We start from the raw sequence: 16093 nt of genomic DNA, 5'->3' as shown, positions 1-16093 counted from the left end.
TTTTAATTTTTTTTTTGTGCATCTGGGGATGGAACTCAGGGGCATTCGAGTTCCTAGATACCCTGCCCTATTATTTATTTATTTATTTATTTATTTATTTATTTATTTATTTATTTATGTTTGCAGTACTGGGTATGGAACTCAGGTGCATTCTACCTCTAAGCAACACTGCCAGCCCTATATTTTATTCTTTATTTTGAAACAGTGCTCACTGAATTGCAAAGGGCCTCACAAAGTAGCTGAGGCTGGCTTCGAACCTGCACAATCCTTCTGTCTCAGCCTCCCAAATGCTGGGATTACATGCATGCACCACTACACCCAGCTATCTTTTTATTTTTGAAATAGGATCTCACTGAGTTACAAAGGGCCTCTCTACGTAGCTGAGGCTTTCCGCGAACCATGATCCTCTGGTCTCAGCCTCCAGAATGCTGGAATTACAAGCGTGTGCTACCATGCTTGGCCCTGAGATTATTCTTAATACATTTCTATTTGTTATTAATCTTAAAATAAAATTGATGATCCTGAAAGATGAACAGAGAGAGAGACAGAGAGACAGAGAAACATATAAAGTGTCAATTTAACTGCTGATGTGATCAGTGCCTTACAAAGAAATTCCAGTTTAGGAAATAGATTTAATACAAACCATATGTAATCCATGATCAAAAAAACTTATAAATCTTCTTCCCCTGTTAACAGTGTTGACTGATCTCCATTATTCTCTCCAACTTATATTCATTGATACTGTTTGCGACTGAAAGCTTTTAAAATCAAAAGCCCAAGCATTAAAAATAAATAAAATAATAAACTCTTATTCTTTTAATTTTTTTTTCTTTTTTGTAATACTGGTGTTAGAACCTGGGGCATTCTACCTCTGAGCTACATCCCCAGATCTATGCTCTGAAACAGGGTCTCGCTAAGTTGCTGAGGTTGGCAGTGAACCTGTAATCCCCCTGTCTCAGCCATCCAAGTACTGGGATTACAAGAATGCGCCGCCATTCCTGGCTCATTATTCTTTTAATCTTTTTAAAATATTCTTTTATGTCATTCCAGGGGGATTTTTTTTTTAGAAAAATGTGAGCCCAGTTCCTTATTTTTCATCTGGATCTAAATTCCTCTTTAGCTAAATTCTTTCTGGTCTGTGTCATTTTTCTTCAGTATTTGTTATACCCTCTAGGGAAGAACCATCAAACACTGAAAATGACATTAAATTCAAGGCCTTAGGAAGTATTTTCTACAACATTAAGAGTATCTCTTTTTCGGCATTTTATTTGTTTGTCTTTAAACTTTACCCCATCATTTGGGCTGATGAATGGCAGTGTGGAGATTATTTCATGTAATTCATGACTCTTAACTCAAAGTTCTTGGGCAAATTTACATGTTTATGTTAAGGAGGTCTGGGAGTTCAGAGGACACTTTCCCAGAACTCTCTTTACAAAGATGTCACAATATCAGGATGTGGGGAGAGAGAGGGGCATATGAGAGTAGTGATAATCACTACAGTTCCCCGAATTTGGATATTTTAGGCAAGGAGTTATATCCTTTTTAGTGTGCTTTGGGAGATAACTTCTAGGGAGCTTTGTGTGTGCATTGGGAAAGTCCTGGGCTTAGCCTTGGTGAACAAAAGAAAGAAAGGCAACTAGGTCATATTTTCTTTTGTTCACTAAGCTCAAGTTGCCTAGTTCATTCATATAATTCCTGGGGGCTTTCATCCTGTGAGGTATTAGTCCATCAATTTTCTACTCTCTGTTATAGTAGTCTTTCTGTTGCACTGTTTCTAACAGAGTCGTTCAGTGACCATCCACATGCACAAATTGCTAACCTAACCAACTACCCAAGTACCTACCCCATGATGACAAAACCCTCAAGAGTATTTTCATTTGGAAGCCCAGCATCTCTGTCCAAGTGAATTTTCTACCAGAGGTATGTAGAATGGCCAGTGGAAATATAAAGAACTTTGACAGAACAGTTGGCATTGTAACTGACCCTGGAGGGCTTAGACAGGAGCCTGTGGAGAGCTGGCCCAGAAAAGGAATGCAAGAAAGTCCAGTGCTCCCTGTAGCCAGTGAGGGAATCCAAGAGCTTTTGGGGGAAAGACATTTGGATTGAGAGCCTATAAAATGGAACTTTTTAGAATCTAATGAGATTCCAGGAACATAGAAGTCAGAAGCTTCTGGTAGTCATTTGGAGCCAGTGTTCACCAGTGGAAGATGGGCTGGGAGATGTTGCTATGGGGAAGGACCCAGGCCAGTGGAAGTGACCACTGGAAGCTGTGCTATGGCAACCCATGCAACTATTGCTGGAATGGTAACCAGTGGAAGCTGCCATTGCCAGAAGCAACAGCCAAGAGGCTCCGCTGGGAGACGTTGACTGAAAGCACTGTGGGGTGGATCTAGTCGAAAACTAGGTCTGTGGAACAGCTTCCTGAACAGTTTTTTGAGGGGCGGAGGGTGTTTTTCTTGTAGCTTTTATTCTATTTGAATATGCTTGCATGAATCATCTTTGCTTTTGGAGAAAGAAAAGGGTCTACACTAAGAAAGCATCACAATTTCCCTAAAATCAGCTGTCCCATGTAATCTGCGGTTCTGTTAATAGCGGTCTTCAACTACTGGCTACCCAAGTTAAAACACACCGTTATTGTGGACTCCTTCACTTTCCTCTTACCCATGTTCAAGTATTTTAACTTCTCAATAGAAATTCATTTATACAAAAAAGCCAGGTGTGGTGGCGCATGCTTGTAATCCCAGCATTACAAGGCTGAGAACAGAGGATTGCTGCTCACGGACAGCCTCAGCTACTTAGTGAGGCCCTCTGCAACTTAGTGAGACCTTGTTTCAAAATAAAGAATAAAAAAATAGGACAGGGGGTGTAGCTTGGAGGCCAAATGCTCTTGGGTTCCATCCCCAGACTCCCCCCACAAAAAAAGAAATTCATTTATACAAATAGTAGTTGCAGATATAATCTTCCCCCTCCCCTCCACAACCTCACAGACTTCTGGGAGTTTTACCTTCAGGAGGCCCATCAAGTCTTCAGAGTGAATGTTAGAGAAAAATCTCCTCTGACTTCAGGCAGGGTGAGAGGAGAAGCAATAATTGGCAATATATTAGAGCATTATAATTGTTTTGTTTTGTTTTGGTACTGGAGGTTGAACCCAGAGGCATTCTACCTCCAAGCTACACGCCCAGCCCTGTTTTTTTTTTTTTGTTTGTTTGTTTGAAGCAGCGTCTCACTAAGTTCCTGAGGGATTGCCTCAAACCTCCAATCCTCCTGTCTCAGAATTCCAAGCACTGGAAGGACAGGCATGTATCATTATGTCCAGCTCAGAGCATTCTATTCTTCTTTCTATCCTAATTTTACCGGAGTCAGACCTATTAAAGGTTTGTCAGAACCTCACTTACTTAAAGTGGATTTCTTTAAAAATCTACAGATCTACAGGCTTTGCTATATATATATATATATATATATATATATATATATATATATATATACCTATTCTGACAACTGTATCTTAAGAATTGGTGTATTAGTTGGGCATGGTGGCTCACACTTGTAATCCAATATTTGGGAGGCTGAAACAGGAAATTGGGGTTCTCGGCCAGCCTCAGCTACTTCGTGAGGTCCTCGATTTAGTGAGACAATAAGGAAAAATTAGCGTTTATGCCCTCCTCTTACTGAGACCCTGTTTTAAAATAAAGAATAAAAAATAGGGCTGGGGGTATAACTTCGAGGTTGAATGCCCATGGGTTCCATCCCCAGTACTTAAAAAAAAAAAAAAAAAGAAGTGGGAATTGGTGGATTGAGACGAGTGACATTTAAAGTGATTATTGAGCTGGGTGTATTGGTACATAGCTGTAATCTGAGTACTTAAGAGGCCGAGACAGGAGATTGCCAGTTCAAGGTCAACCTCAGCAACTTAGCAAGACCCTGTTTCCAAATTTAAAAATAAAATTAAAAAGGGCTGGGGTATACTTCAGAAGTAGAATCAATCCCCAGTACTACCAAAAAACAAAACAAAACAAAACAAAACAAAACAAAAACTCTGAGATAGAATCAATTCCTAGTAGTACCCCAAAAAGTAATTATTGATAAAGTAGTTTAATATCTACCCTATGTATTACTGTTTTCTAATTGCTGCCCTGCTCTTTGTTCTCACACATTTTTGTTTTCCACACAATTTTTGTCTTTGTAGCATCTAATGCTTTATACAATTCCATTTTCTATCCTTTCTTACAGTACAAACTGTTTTAGAGGTTGCTCTAGAATTTGTAATAAACATTTATAATGAATCCAAGTCCACTTTCCAAATAGCACTATATCACTTCCTGAACCTTTCAATGTCCTCCTAATAACAAAATCTCCTAAGTCTTCCTTATCGTCTCCTGTAAACATCTCCATTCATTTGACTTACATATAAGCAAACATATGCACACATAAGCATACAAAATTGACCTAAAAGTAAAGTTTATTAATGTATTTTAAAAAGCAGTTCCAGTTCATGGTACCAATAGAACAGCTGGCAGGAGAGCAAACTGTCCATGGAGGAACACATCCTAACCTTTATTCCACAAGCTTCTTTCCTCTTCTGTGTCTAGTTGCTAGGGTTGCAGGAGGTACTGAAAACATAAAAGAAGCAGGTTTAGCTGGGCATGGTGGTACACGCCTGTAATCCCAGTACTTGGGAGATTGAGACAAAAGGACCACAGGTTTGAGGCCAAACTCAGCAACATAGCAAGGCCCTCAGCAACTTAAGGAGACCTGTTTGAAATTAAATATAAAAAGGACTAAGAGTCTTTTGAGCTCTTTGTATATTCTGGATATTAGCCTCCTATCAGAGTGATGAATGGTAAAGATCTCCCATTCTGTAGGCTTCCTCTTTCGGTTCTTGATGGTTTCCTTGGATGGGAAGAAACTTTTTAGTTTGATGAGATCCCACTTATTAATTCTTGCTTTAATTTCCTGCACTTTCCTTGAGAAAGTTACTCCCTGTACCTATATGTTGGAGTGTAGCTCCTATGCTCTCCTCTAATAACTTCACAGTCTCTGGTCTAATTTCTAAGTCTTTGATTCATCTCAAGTTGATTCCTATGCATGTTGAGAAGTAAGGATTCAGATCCAACTTTCTACAAATGGATAGCCAGTTCTCCCAGCACCATTTGTTGAAAAGGCTATCTTTTCTCCAGCATATGAGTTTGGCCCCTTTTGTCAAAGATCAGTTGACTATAGATGTGTGGGTTTGTTTCTGTATCTTCTATTCTGTTCCACTGGTCAGTCTGCCTATTGTTGTGCCAATACCATGCTGTTTTTACTACTATTGCTCTATAGCATTATTTGAAGTCCGGGATTGTGATGCCTCCTGCCTGGTTCTTGTTGGTGTGAATTGCTCTGGCTATTCTGGGTCTTTTCTTTCTCCATACAAAATTTATAACTGATTTTTCCAGGTCTATGAGAAATATTGTTGGGATTTTAATGAGAATTGCATTGAATGGGCAACTGAACTGAATAGGCACTTCACAAAAGAAGAGATACAAATGACCAATAGATACATGAAAAGATGTTCAACATCACTAACCATCAGGGAGATGCAAATCAAAACTACGCTGAGATTCCATCTAACTCCAATCAGAGTGGCAAGCATAAAGAAATCAAACAACAACAAATGCTGGTGAGGATGTGGGGAAAAAGGAACTCTTTTACACTGCTGGTGGGAGTGCAGAGAGTTCAGCTGCTATGGAGATTAGTGTGGAGATTCCTTAGAAAACTGGGAATAGATCCACCATTTGATCTGGCTATACCACTCCTGGGTATCTTTCCAAAGGGGTTGAAATCAGAGAACTACATTAACATATGCATACCCATGTTCATAGCAGCACAGTTTGTAATAGCAAAAATATGGAACCAACCTAGATCTCCATCAACAGATGAATGGATTGCAGAATTATGGGAAATACACACAATGAAATTCTATTCAACTATAAAGAAGAATAAAATAATAGCATTTGCAAAAAGATGGAAGGAATTGGAGAACATTATTAGTCAAGCACAGAAAGAGAAGGGACATATGTTTTCTCTAATATGCCCAAGCTAGGGAGTAGTGGTAATACTAGAGGGACTCCAGATGATGGAGGGGAAATCTCAGCAAAGCTTGAACGGAAGGATAGGAGAGGAAGAAAGCTGAGGTTGTTCAATGGAGGAGCTACATACAAATATGTGTAATAGTACAAATATAACATGGTTAACCTGGACACTCTTTATTGAGAGGGGGGAAGGGAAATGGGGGGAGAGAGGGCACAAAGCACAATCTAAATGTACACCGTTTTCAATATGTTCAACTTATAAATAAAATAAACTATGGAAGAAAAAAAAGGGCAAAGAGAATAGCTTGGAAGTAGAATTCCCCTGGATTCGATTCCCATGCGCGTGCGCGAGCACACACACACACACACACACACACACACACATATTGCAAAACGAAGCAATATCTAAGCACTTGTCAGTGGGAAGGAAGACATCCTAGATCCTAGTTTTACTTGAGGTCACTTGGCTGCCTCCTACTGATTAGACTCTGCATAAACATTGGGCCTACTTTCCCAGTTTCATCTTCAAGCCAGCCTCTTCCATCAACGAGAAACCATAGTGCTTCATAAGTATGAGAGTTATACCTCTTGCCCTAGAGCTATCCAGACTCTCCCTCAGCATGGCCTCCTAAGAGATCCAGGTGGTCACTGGCTAGCTCCATTATGTCTCTGCCCCTCTGACTCACAGGTGTTTCCCTGAGAAATGGAAGCACAGAGATCTTCTCTTTTCTCAGGAGGCTTTATAAAACTCATGGGTTGGGGTTTTCCCTTCTTGTTCTCAGAGGCCAAAGTCTTTTCTCACTCTGATGGTGAAAGTTACTACAGCAAGCCATCCTCTCTTCAAGACATTTTAGACGATCAACACGTGCTGATCCATTTACATTTACGTATTCACATGCCTCCAAAAGCAGAAAATACCTTCTAAACCGTCTCTAACTTTCCATCCTCATAATATTTATTGTTAGGTCTCACTATTTTTATGAGTCTGATAATTAGCTTTCCTGTTCCACCCCAATTCTACTTCTTAATCTCTGCCAATAGATTAATATCTCTGGTCACATGAGTTTTCTGTGTTAAATGAATTATATTATTTGCAGATGAATGGATGGAACTCGAGAGCACTATGGTATGTAAAGCAAGTCAGACTCAGAAAGTCAAGGGTTGTATATATCCCCTCACATGTGGAAGCAAGAGATAAAAAAAAAAGGGAGAAATCTCATCAAAATAGAAGGGAGACCAGTAGAACAGAAGAGGAAGAAAAAGGGAGGTACTGGAGAATGAAATTTAACCAATTATCTTATGTGCTTGTACAAATATGTTACAATGAATCCCACAATTATAAATAGTTATAATGCACCAATAAAAATCAATTATAAAAAAGTGCAACAGCTCCCAAACTACTATCAAGGTAATTACTATCTTTTCCATATGGTAATCAAGATCTTCTACAAAATAGCCTCAAAGTGCATAGAATAATTTCAAATCACTCTTTGTTTTTGCAGATTCATCATTCTATCTTATTTTTTATTTTTTTATTTTTATGTGGACAAATTAAGCTGGACTTACTCATATTTCCCCAATTATTTCAACATTTTACCTTCACTCATTGTAGCTCTTCTAATCCTTCCTCTGCTCCTTTCATGACGTGTGCATGTGTATGTGTGTACAAGAACACACATGTTTATATATATCATTGTTACCCATCCTTTAAAGCCATTCCAAGCCGGGCGTGGTGGCGTACGCTTGTAATCCCCGCGCTTGGGAGGCAGAGACATGAGGATCACGCTGGTTCGAAGCCAGCCTCGCTGGCTTAAGAGACTCTGTTTCCAAATAAATATATATATATATATTAGGTCTGGGAGTGTAACCCAGAGGTAGAAGGGTTTCCAGGAACCCCAGTACCACAAAAAATAAAAATAAAAAAATAAAGCCATTCCAAGAAACCACTTCCATGAGTCCTTGAATCCTCTTCTGAAATCTCATTTACCAACAACCCTCTTTCCTTTAAAATGCTCTAAAATTCTGTTTATGACTTTTATTATATCACTTTTATTAGTTTTGCCCATATCTCCATTTTTTCTGTTCACAGTAGACAATGGAAAAATGTGCCTATTAAATTTGTATGAGCCAGGTGTGGCGGCGTACACTTATAATCCTAGCATTTGGGAGGCTGAGACAGGAGGATCGCAGTTCACAGCCAGCCTCAGCTACTACTTAGTGAGGTCCTTTGCAACTCAGTGAGACCCTGTCTCAAAAATAAAGAATAAAAAATAGGGCTGGGGTGTAGCTCAGAGGTAGAATGTCCCTGGGTTCTTTCCCCAGTACCATAAAAAAGAAAATGTATATGAATGAAAACGAAAACCTGTGAAACTGCTTCTTTTTAAGTGCTCAGCCACAACATGCAGCTAGTAGCTTCCATACTGGATAGCAACAATATAGAGCCTTTCTGTCACAGCAGAAAGTTATACTTAAAAATGCTATTCTGCACTAGTCATAAACAATATTCAGGAGAGTGAAAAAGTCCAATTGTTTTTGTTTGCATTTCTGTAATTACTAAAGTTGAACATTTAAATATAAAAATACTGTTCTAAGCTGGGCGTGGTGACACACACTTGTAATCCCAGTGCTTGGGAGGCTGAGACAGAAGGATCCCATAGGTTTGAAGCCAGCCTCAGCTACTAAGTGAGGCTCTCAGCAACTTAGTGAGATCCTGTTTCCAAATAAAGTATGAAATAGGTCTGGGAGTATAGCCCAGAGGTGGAAAAGACTCTGGGTTCCACCCCCAATATCACACACACACACACACACACACAAACACACACACACACACACACACACACACAGTTCTAATACCTTATAAGTTTGCTTTATTCCTCTCTCAGCTCCAAAGTTCAGAAACTCAGATGTGAAAGATTCTCAATAAATATGGGCCAAATTAAATCACTTATTTAGTGTATAATCATATGAATAAATGGGAAGTCTCTTTAAAAAAATTAAGCTGGGTGTGGTGGCACATGTCTCTAATACCAGTACGTGGGAGGCTTACACATTTGGGGACAGCCTCAGGCTCAACAGTATAGAAAGACTCTCAGCGACTTAGTGAAACCGTGTTTCAAAATAAAAATAAAAAGGGCTGGAGGTGTAGCTCTGAGGTAGAATGTCCCTAGGTTCAATCCCTAGGAACACACACACACACACACACACACACACACACACACACACTTACTGAACCAACTAGGTCAAATGTAATTAGTAAATAATTTGAAGAATAGAAATTTTTTTAAAAGAAATGATTTTTTTTTTTGCACTTAAATTCTAAAGCCAAGTGTAAGACAAAAGAGGCATTGAATATGGAAGTAGCTTATGGAACGGACTGTATTTGGTGGAATATAGTTAAGAATACAGCTGCATTTCCCACCCATGCCCAACCCGTAGACATTAAGCATATTTTGATAGATCTGCCAATCCCATTTCTGGAAACATTTTGGACAGATCCCATGGCTTTTGGTTATTTTTGGCTATTACAATATTTTTATATTCAGATATTTTGAAAATCCAGTCCAATCTAAATAAAAATTTAATCTTGCATTAATTTAAATATTTTCTCCTCCCTCAGTTCAGGGAAATGAGAAGAGACAGTTCCTGTGGAGGGAGAGGCTAGTTAGTGTTCTCCTTCACGCCCCTCGTTCTGCCTCATTTTTACTCATCTATAATTTGTGCCTTCAAGTTTATCTGCTATCAGGGTTCATGTATTCATTTGCTTATCATCTTTTACACACTCACTGTGGTAGGATGGACATTGTGCTAGTTAGTACTGGGGAGACGCAGAAGCAAGTAAGATATGGTTACTGTTCTCAGAAATCTGACATGTAGAACAGAAATGCTTCCCCCAAATCACCATGAAATAAGGTAGAACATGTTAAATATCTCAAGAGTTTTAGTTGAGAAATCTCATAAGAAGGCAAAAGAAAGGAAAATTATCTTTCTGTTGAGATTTTATGAAAAGAGACCACTTGAGCTGTGATTTGTAGGAAAGAGGCATTCATTTCTTAATTTCATCTATCAAATAAATCATACATTATGACCTAGCATTCTATCCACTTATGTTTATTGGGCTCCCACTGAAAATAATTTTTAAAAAACCGTCAATCTAACCTGGTTTAAGAAAGAAAGGACTTTATTAGGAAAAGGAGAATTTAGCCGGGAAGTCCTGTAGTGCCCTGTCTTTACATACAGTAAAGGAGCTCAAAACACCTCACCAGGTCTTTGTCTTCTCTATCTTCCTGCGCATCATTTCTTTCTGCCTTATCTTAAAAACCAGCTCATAGAAGTTACCTGAGGCTGTCTGTCCTAAGGTAACCACCAGCACTTTCAGCGCTACATTCTTCTAAACTCAGAATCGGCATGAAGAACAATAGCTTTGTCTCCAAATTCCAAACACAATTCTTGAGCTTCCATGAACTAGACAGCTGGGATCAATGCTCACACTTGAATCCATCAGCCCCAGCTATGGGAGGTGTTTGGCAGGTGACTGAGCCCAGATGAACCTTGACACCCTTCACTTTACTGACAGCTCCTGAGTGGGAAGTCAGGGTGCGTTGTCTCCCCCACAGCAGAAATTGACCACCATTTTCTGACACGTTTTAGTTGCGGGCCATGCAGTTTCTATTCGACTCTGCCATCGTTGCTTGAAAGCAGCCATGAACAAAACATCAACAAATGGGTTTAGACGTGTATCAATAAAACTCACAAAATCAGGAGGTTAAGGTCCAATTTAGCCAACTGGCCATGGTTTACCAACTCCTGCACTAGAGAGAAATTGACTACAGTTACCATAATGAAAGACAGGCAATCAAAACAAAAACCACACATGTGCAGTACACGTATGGTACAATGCAGATATGGCTGCTTCCCTAGGCCATAATATTGCTCCTTCCTTATAATAAAAGCCACAACAGAAGTCTTTTATGGGACTCTTCCCCCACCCCAGAGTTCACCTGGCCTCAAATTTAAATGGTCTTCATAGTGTTCAGATGGCTGTGGGAAATGCTTCGCATCCAGGAGAAAAGGTGAGAGCTGACAGGCAGCGGCAGCTCCAGCATCAGAAAATTTGCCTCAAGATACAACACTTTCACATGCTAAGATGTGCAATCCCCACCCCAGACTTCCAAAATAACCTGCTCCTTCCCCATGCAGGATAACAGCTCACCACAGGTTTTTATTTATTCAGGCCAAAGCTGAAGTGACCTCCAGTCTTGCAGGCAACATATCAGAAAGTTCTATGTCCAAAAGACACACTGAGCGCGACCACCATCCAGCTCTACCTCCACCAGCACAGCTCGAAACCATGTCCCTTCCTGGACTTCTCCCAACAGTCTCCCTCTTCTTCCTTATTCCTCTGCTGTCCTTTTCCCAGCGAGCAGCTGCAATAACCTTTCCAGTGTGTGTGTGTGTGTGTGGTGTGTGTGTGTGTGTGTGTGTGTGCATCCTCCTATAGCTTCTCTTTATGTTAAGAAGAAAATCTAAACTCAGTGTGGTTCACAACACAAGGCTCCGTGATTCAGCCTCTCAGCCTCTTTCCATTCTCATACAAACATTCTTTACTACTTTCTCACCCTCCGCCCCCGGCGTGTCTTTCTCTCTCGCGTCTCTCTCTCTCTCTCTCTCCCTCTCTCTCTCTCTCTCTCTCTCTCTCTCTCTCTCTCTCTCTCTCTCTCTCTCTCTGGCATTCTACCTCTGAGCTACACTCCCAGCCATATTTTTTTATTCTTTTATTTTGAGACAGGGTCTCACTAAGTTGCAGAGGGCCTCACTAAGTAGCTGAGGCTGTCCACGTATCATGATATTCTCCTGTTTCAGCCTACCAAGTACTGGGATTACAAGTGTGCGCCACCATACCCACCCTCCCCCCCCCTCTCTCTCTCTCTCTCTCTCTCTCTATATATATATATATATATATATATATATATATATGTTTGTTTACTTATTTATTTTGTGGTACTATGGATTTAACTCAGGGGCTTTCTACCTCTAAGCTACACTGTCATTCCAACTCCCCCTTTTTTTTCTGAAACAAGATCTTGCTAGGTTGCTGAGAGAAGAGCTGTGTTGCTGAGGCTATCCTCAAACTTAATGATCCTTCTGTCTCAGCCTCTCAAGTATTGGCATTACAGGTATACACTACCAAGCCAGCTCTCTCCCCTCTTTTGAACTCCATGCCAGCAGTGTAGCCTTCTGGTTGTTTCTTGAGAGTTTCAAGCTCAGGATTGCCTCATGGATTTTGAACTTTGTATTCTCTCTGCCAAGACAGATCTTTTTCTAAGAATTTCTAAAAATATTAAACCCAAGAGCACAAGATATTGTTACTCTTGTTCTTCACTATGTCTATAGGTCACAGGATAATACTTGACATGTAGTAGGGTGAATAAATGTTTGCCTACAACATCAAATACTTCAAATATGATGAATGAGGCCTTTTTGGTAAGACAGATGTGGGCACATATATATACAACAGGATAAGGTAGAAATGTTCAGAAACATTATGTTCTTCTGAGTTAAGGCACATCAGTTACCTAGGGCACAGAGAAGGAACAACAGATTCACACCATGTAGAAATAAGTAGTGTGCTAAATTAAGCCACTGGAAAATGAGGTGATTTATTTAACACTGATTTTCTATGAAGCGTAGGAAGTACCTTGCAAAGAATTCCGAACTCTAGCAAAATTGGCAATAAGAAAATGTCACACTTGTAAATTGAAAAAGGCAAAATGCCTACAGAAAGTGTCATCAGGGACAAATAAGTAACTTTATTGGCCTCTCAGGTATCACCATAACCTCATTCCCAGAAGCCTGACGTGGGACTTTTTGGCAGGGTGGTATCGGGACCGACTTTGCTAACTCTCTAATTCCATCGACATGCTGGCTATGATAAAGTATGCAAAACTCAGTTCTGGAAAGAACAGACATGGTTTTTATTTTCTACTACTGATTAGTGCGAGAAATCTTTTCCAGATTAGATTAATAAAAGAACTATGAGAACAATCCCCTCACCTGGGTAAGTTTTCCTTCTGAACACTGTACTGACTTTCCTGTAGTAAACAAACCATGCTCCAACTCAGTGGCTTGTAACAACAATGTTTGTCTCTCACACAATTTCATGTCAGCAGTTATTCTTCTGTTGGACTCTGTCTGACTTGCTCCATGTACCTTCTCATTCCAAGAATTGAGCTCCAAGAGTGGCCCTTACCGAGGACACAGTTCATTCTGGGGGGGAGGGGGGGACAAGAGGCAGAATCTAACCACACACTGCTGCTGGAATGTGGCGATGCTGAGATCTCATTGGCTGAGGTAATGCACAGGGTCAAGCTGACATGAAAGTGGGTGCAGTGAGTGTGAATGGATGGTCATCATGCAGGGAGTAGAATGAATGGATGGGAACAGTCATGGGACCTACCACAGACCTAACTAAGAGTATGGGTATATCCCTCTACCCATGGATGATACTGAAAATTATAAAGTAAGAGGTTCTGAAGTCTCCAGCAGTTCTTAGATCCTGAGTTAAGTCCTGGAGTCCAACTTCAATTCTATTCCTTGGCTCAATTATATTTCCCCAGGGGACACAAGGATTTAATCCAGTTTCTCTTTCTCAGGCATTACCAACCTACTAAATACCAGACCCATTTTCTGTCATTTTCTGAAATCTTCGCAGGATTATTTGCATATCCATGTAAATGAAAGTCTGATAGATTAACTTCTCACTGGTAGTAAAAATTAAAAATTTGATATGTAGTGTCCACTGTAGATTGCCCTCCTACCCAAGAAAGAGAAAGGCCAGGTATGAAATGGGTAGAAATGGGGTTTCATGGTTATTCTAAGGCCTTAATAGGTTCAGAGTACTCTCAGGATAGAAGTTCCATTTTACACCATATAAAACATCAAAACAAATCTTCATCCCACTTTAAATATAAATTTCAGCTGCAAATTATTTGAATGGATATTTATAATTTTGCTTTTAAAATTATTTAACTACAAGTAGCATTTGATTTATGGTTGGTTACAATTTATTAGCAATTACCATATGAACTTAGGAATTATCTCAAAATAAGAAATTCCTGTTTCCAAAATTATCTTTGGATGCAATAAAATTTGAATAAATAGTAAATTTGACATTTAATACAGATTACATAGTATTATATTTCTAGATTTAATTGAACTTTTTGATCTTAGATTTTTCTAGCATTTTAAGATTATTTTGAACCTATACATATCTTTTCATAAGCCTTTGAAAAGCTCATAGGTTTCAGGGTCTTTTTTTTTTTTTTTTTTTTTTGGTGGTACTGGGGTTCCTGGAAACCCTTCTACTTCCGGGCTACACTCCCAGACCTATTTTTATACTTTTTATTTGGAAACAGGATCTCTTAAACCAGCATACGCGGCTGGCTTCGAGCCTGCGCAATCCTCCTGTCTCCGCCTCCCAAGCGCGGGGATTACAAGTGTGCAACACCACGCCCGGCAGGGTCTTATGTATGTACAATGGATAAAATATCCCTGAAAATGTTTTATCCAAAAACTACTGTGGATGTGGAAAACTGCATTCTTAAAAATGGAACCCAGAGACACAACCTTAGGAAGAAACTGAATAGCCAGGCGTGGTGGCACACACTTGTAATCCCCACGCTTGGGAGGCGGAGACAGGAGGATCGCACAGGTTCGAAGCCAGCCTGGCTGGCTTAAGAGACCCTGTTTCCAATAAAAAATATAAAAACAGGTCTGGGAGTGTAGCCTGGAGGTAGAAGGGTTTCCAGGAACCCCAGTACCACCAAAAAAAAAAAAAAAAAAAAAAAAGCTAGATAGGATGGCTTGCGCCTAGTCCCAGATGAGGGAGGATGGAGGATGAGGTGGAAGGATCTCTTGAGTCCAGGAGTTTGCAACCAGAATGGACAATGTGGTCTCAACCAAAAAAGCCCAGCCACTTGAGTTTAAACTGAGGAATGAGTGGGAAGACAGGAAAGTGGGGAAGGGAGGAGGAGTTTTAAGTACTGAGCCACAGGCATTAGCCCCCTGATAAGCCTCCTGAAGGTGGGGCCTGTTGAAGGTCTGGCTTTTTTAAAGTACTTGACAGTTTTTGATCTGGGCAATAAATGTACCTTTCACTCTATGCCTCTAATGTGGCTCCAGTGATGACTCCTCCAGTCGTAGCCTTCCATGTTTCTGTAGCCCCCATTTCAGTCTTTGCATGAGATTCTCTCCTCTCTAGGGGGCCTCAAGGGCTCTCTCTGCCTTAGACATATGGCTGTCCTGAACTGACCTTTGTGTGAAGGGGCTCCGGCTCTCATCCCAGAAAGCCTGTATCCTTTCTGATGTCTTTCTTCTTGATCTGATTTGTCTAAAGCAAATTGTCTGTCTAGTTGCTGTGGCTGAATCCTTAGATAAAGCTGCACTTTTATTCCCAAGATTCAAAATGACTTCTACCTCCTACTTTCCTGCCTTGAACTTCTAGTCCTACTATGTTTAGAGTCCTGTGACTCAATGACTGGAGGATTCCTCTGGCTGAGACGGAGCATCTCAGTACTTGGACTTGTTCATTTCTCATCAAAATCCTATTTCCAATCTGCAAAGACCAGTAGGCTTCATGTGATTTTGGAGCAGAGACCACTGTTACACCATCAGTAAAACTATTCCCTTGGGTTTCTCTAAAGATAAACTCACGTGCCTCTTTACCCAGCAAGAAAAATTCCAGAATCTAGTTACTGTTTTATTTTTTAATAAAAATATGTTTTCACTTTCAGTAAGGATGGACCAAGATTTTGTTTCTGACTCTTAGATCATCCCTTCTCCACCACGGATCATGAGGAAAGGACACTTTCTCAAGCCGTCTCTGATCACAGAGCTCGTATGGAGCTGTTTGTTCACGGGAAAGAGCTCTTCTGAAGACAAGTTTCACCGGAGGACACCTGCTGCCCATCTGGTCCTGGAAAGTTCTAGAAGGAGGCGGAAGCAATTGCAGAGTCCACCATGGCAGC

The sequence above is a fragment of the Muscardinus avellanarius genome (genome assembly GCF_963383645.1).
Source record: "Muscardinus avellanarius genome assembly, chromosome: 8".
In the NCBI taxonomy this organism is placed as follows: domain Eukaryota; kingdom Metazoa; phylum Chordata; class Mammalia; order Rodentia; family Gliridae; genus Muscardinus; species Muscardinus avellanarius.
Note: the sequence above shows the minus strand (reverse complement) of the source record.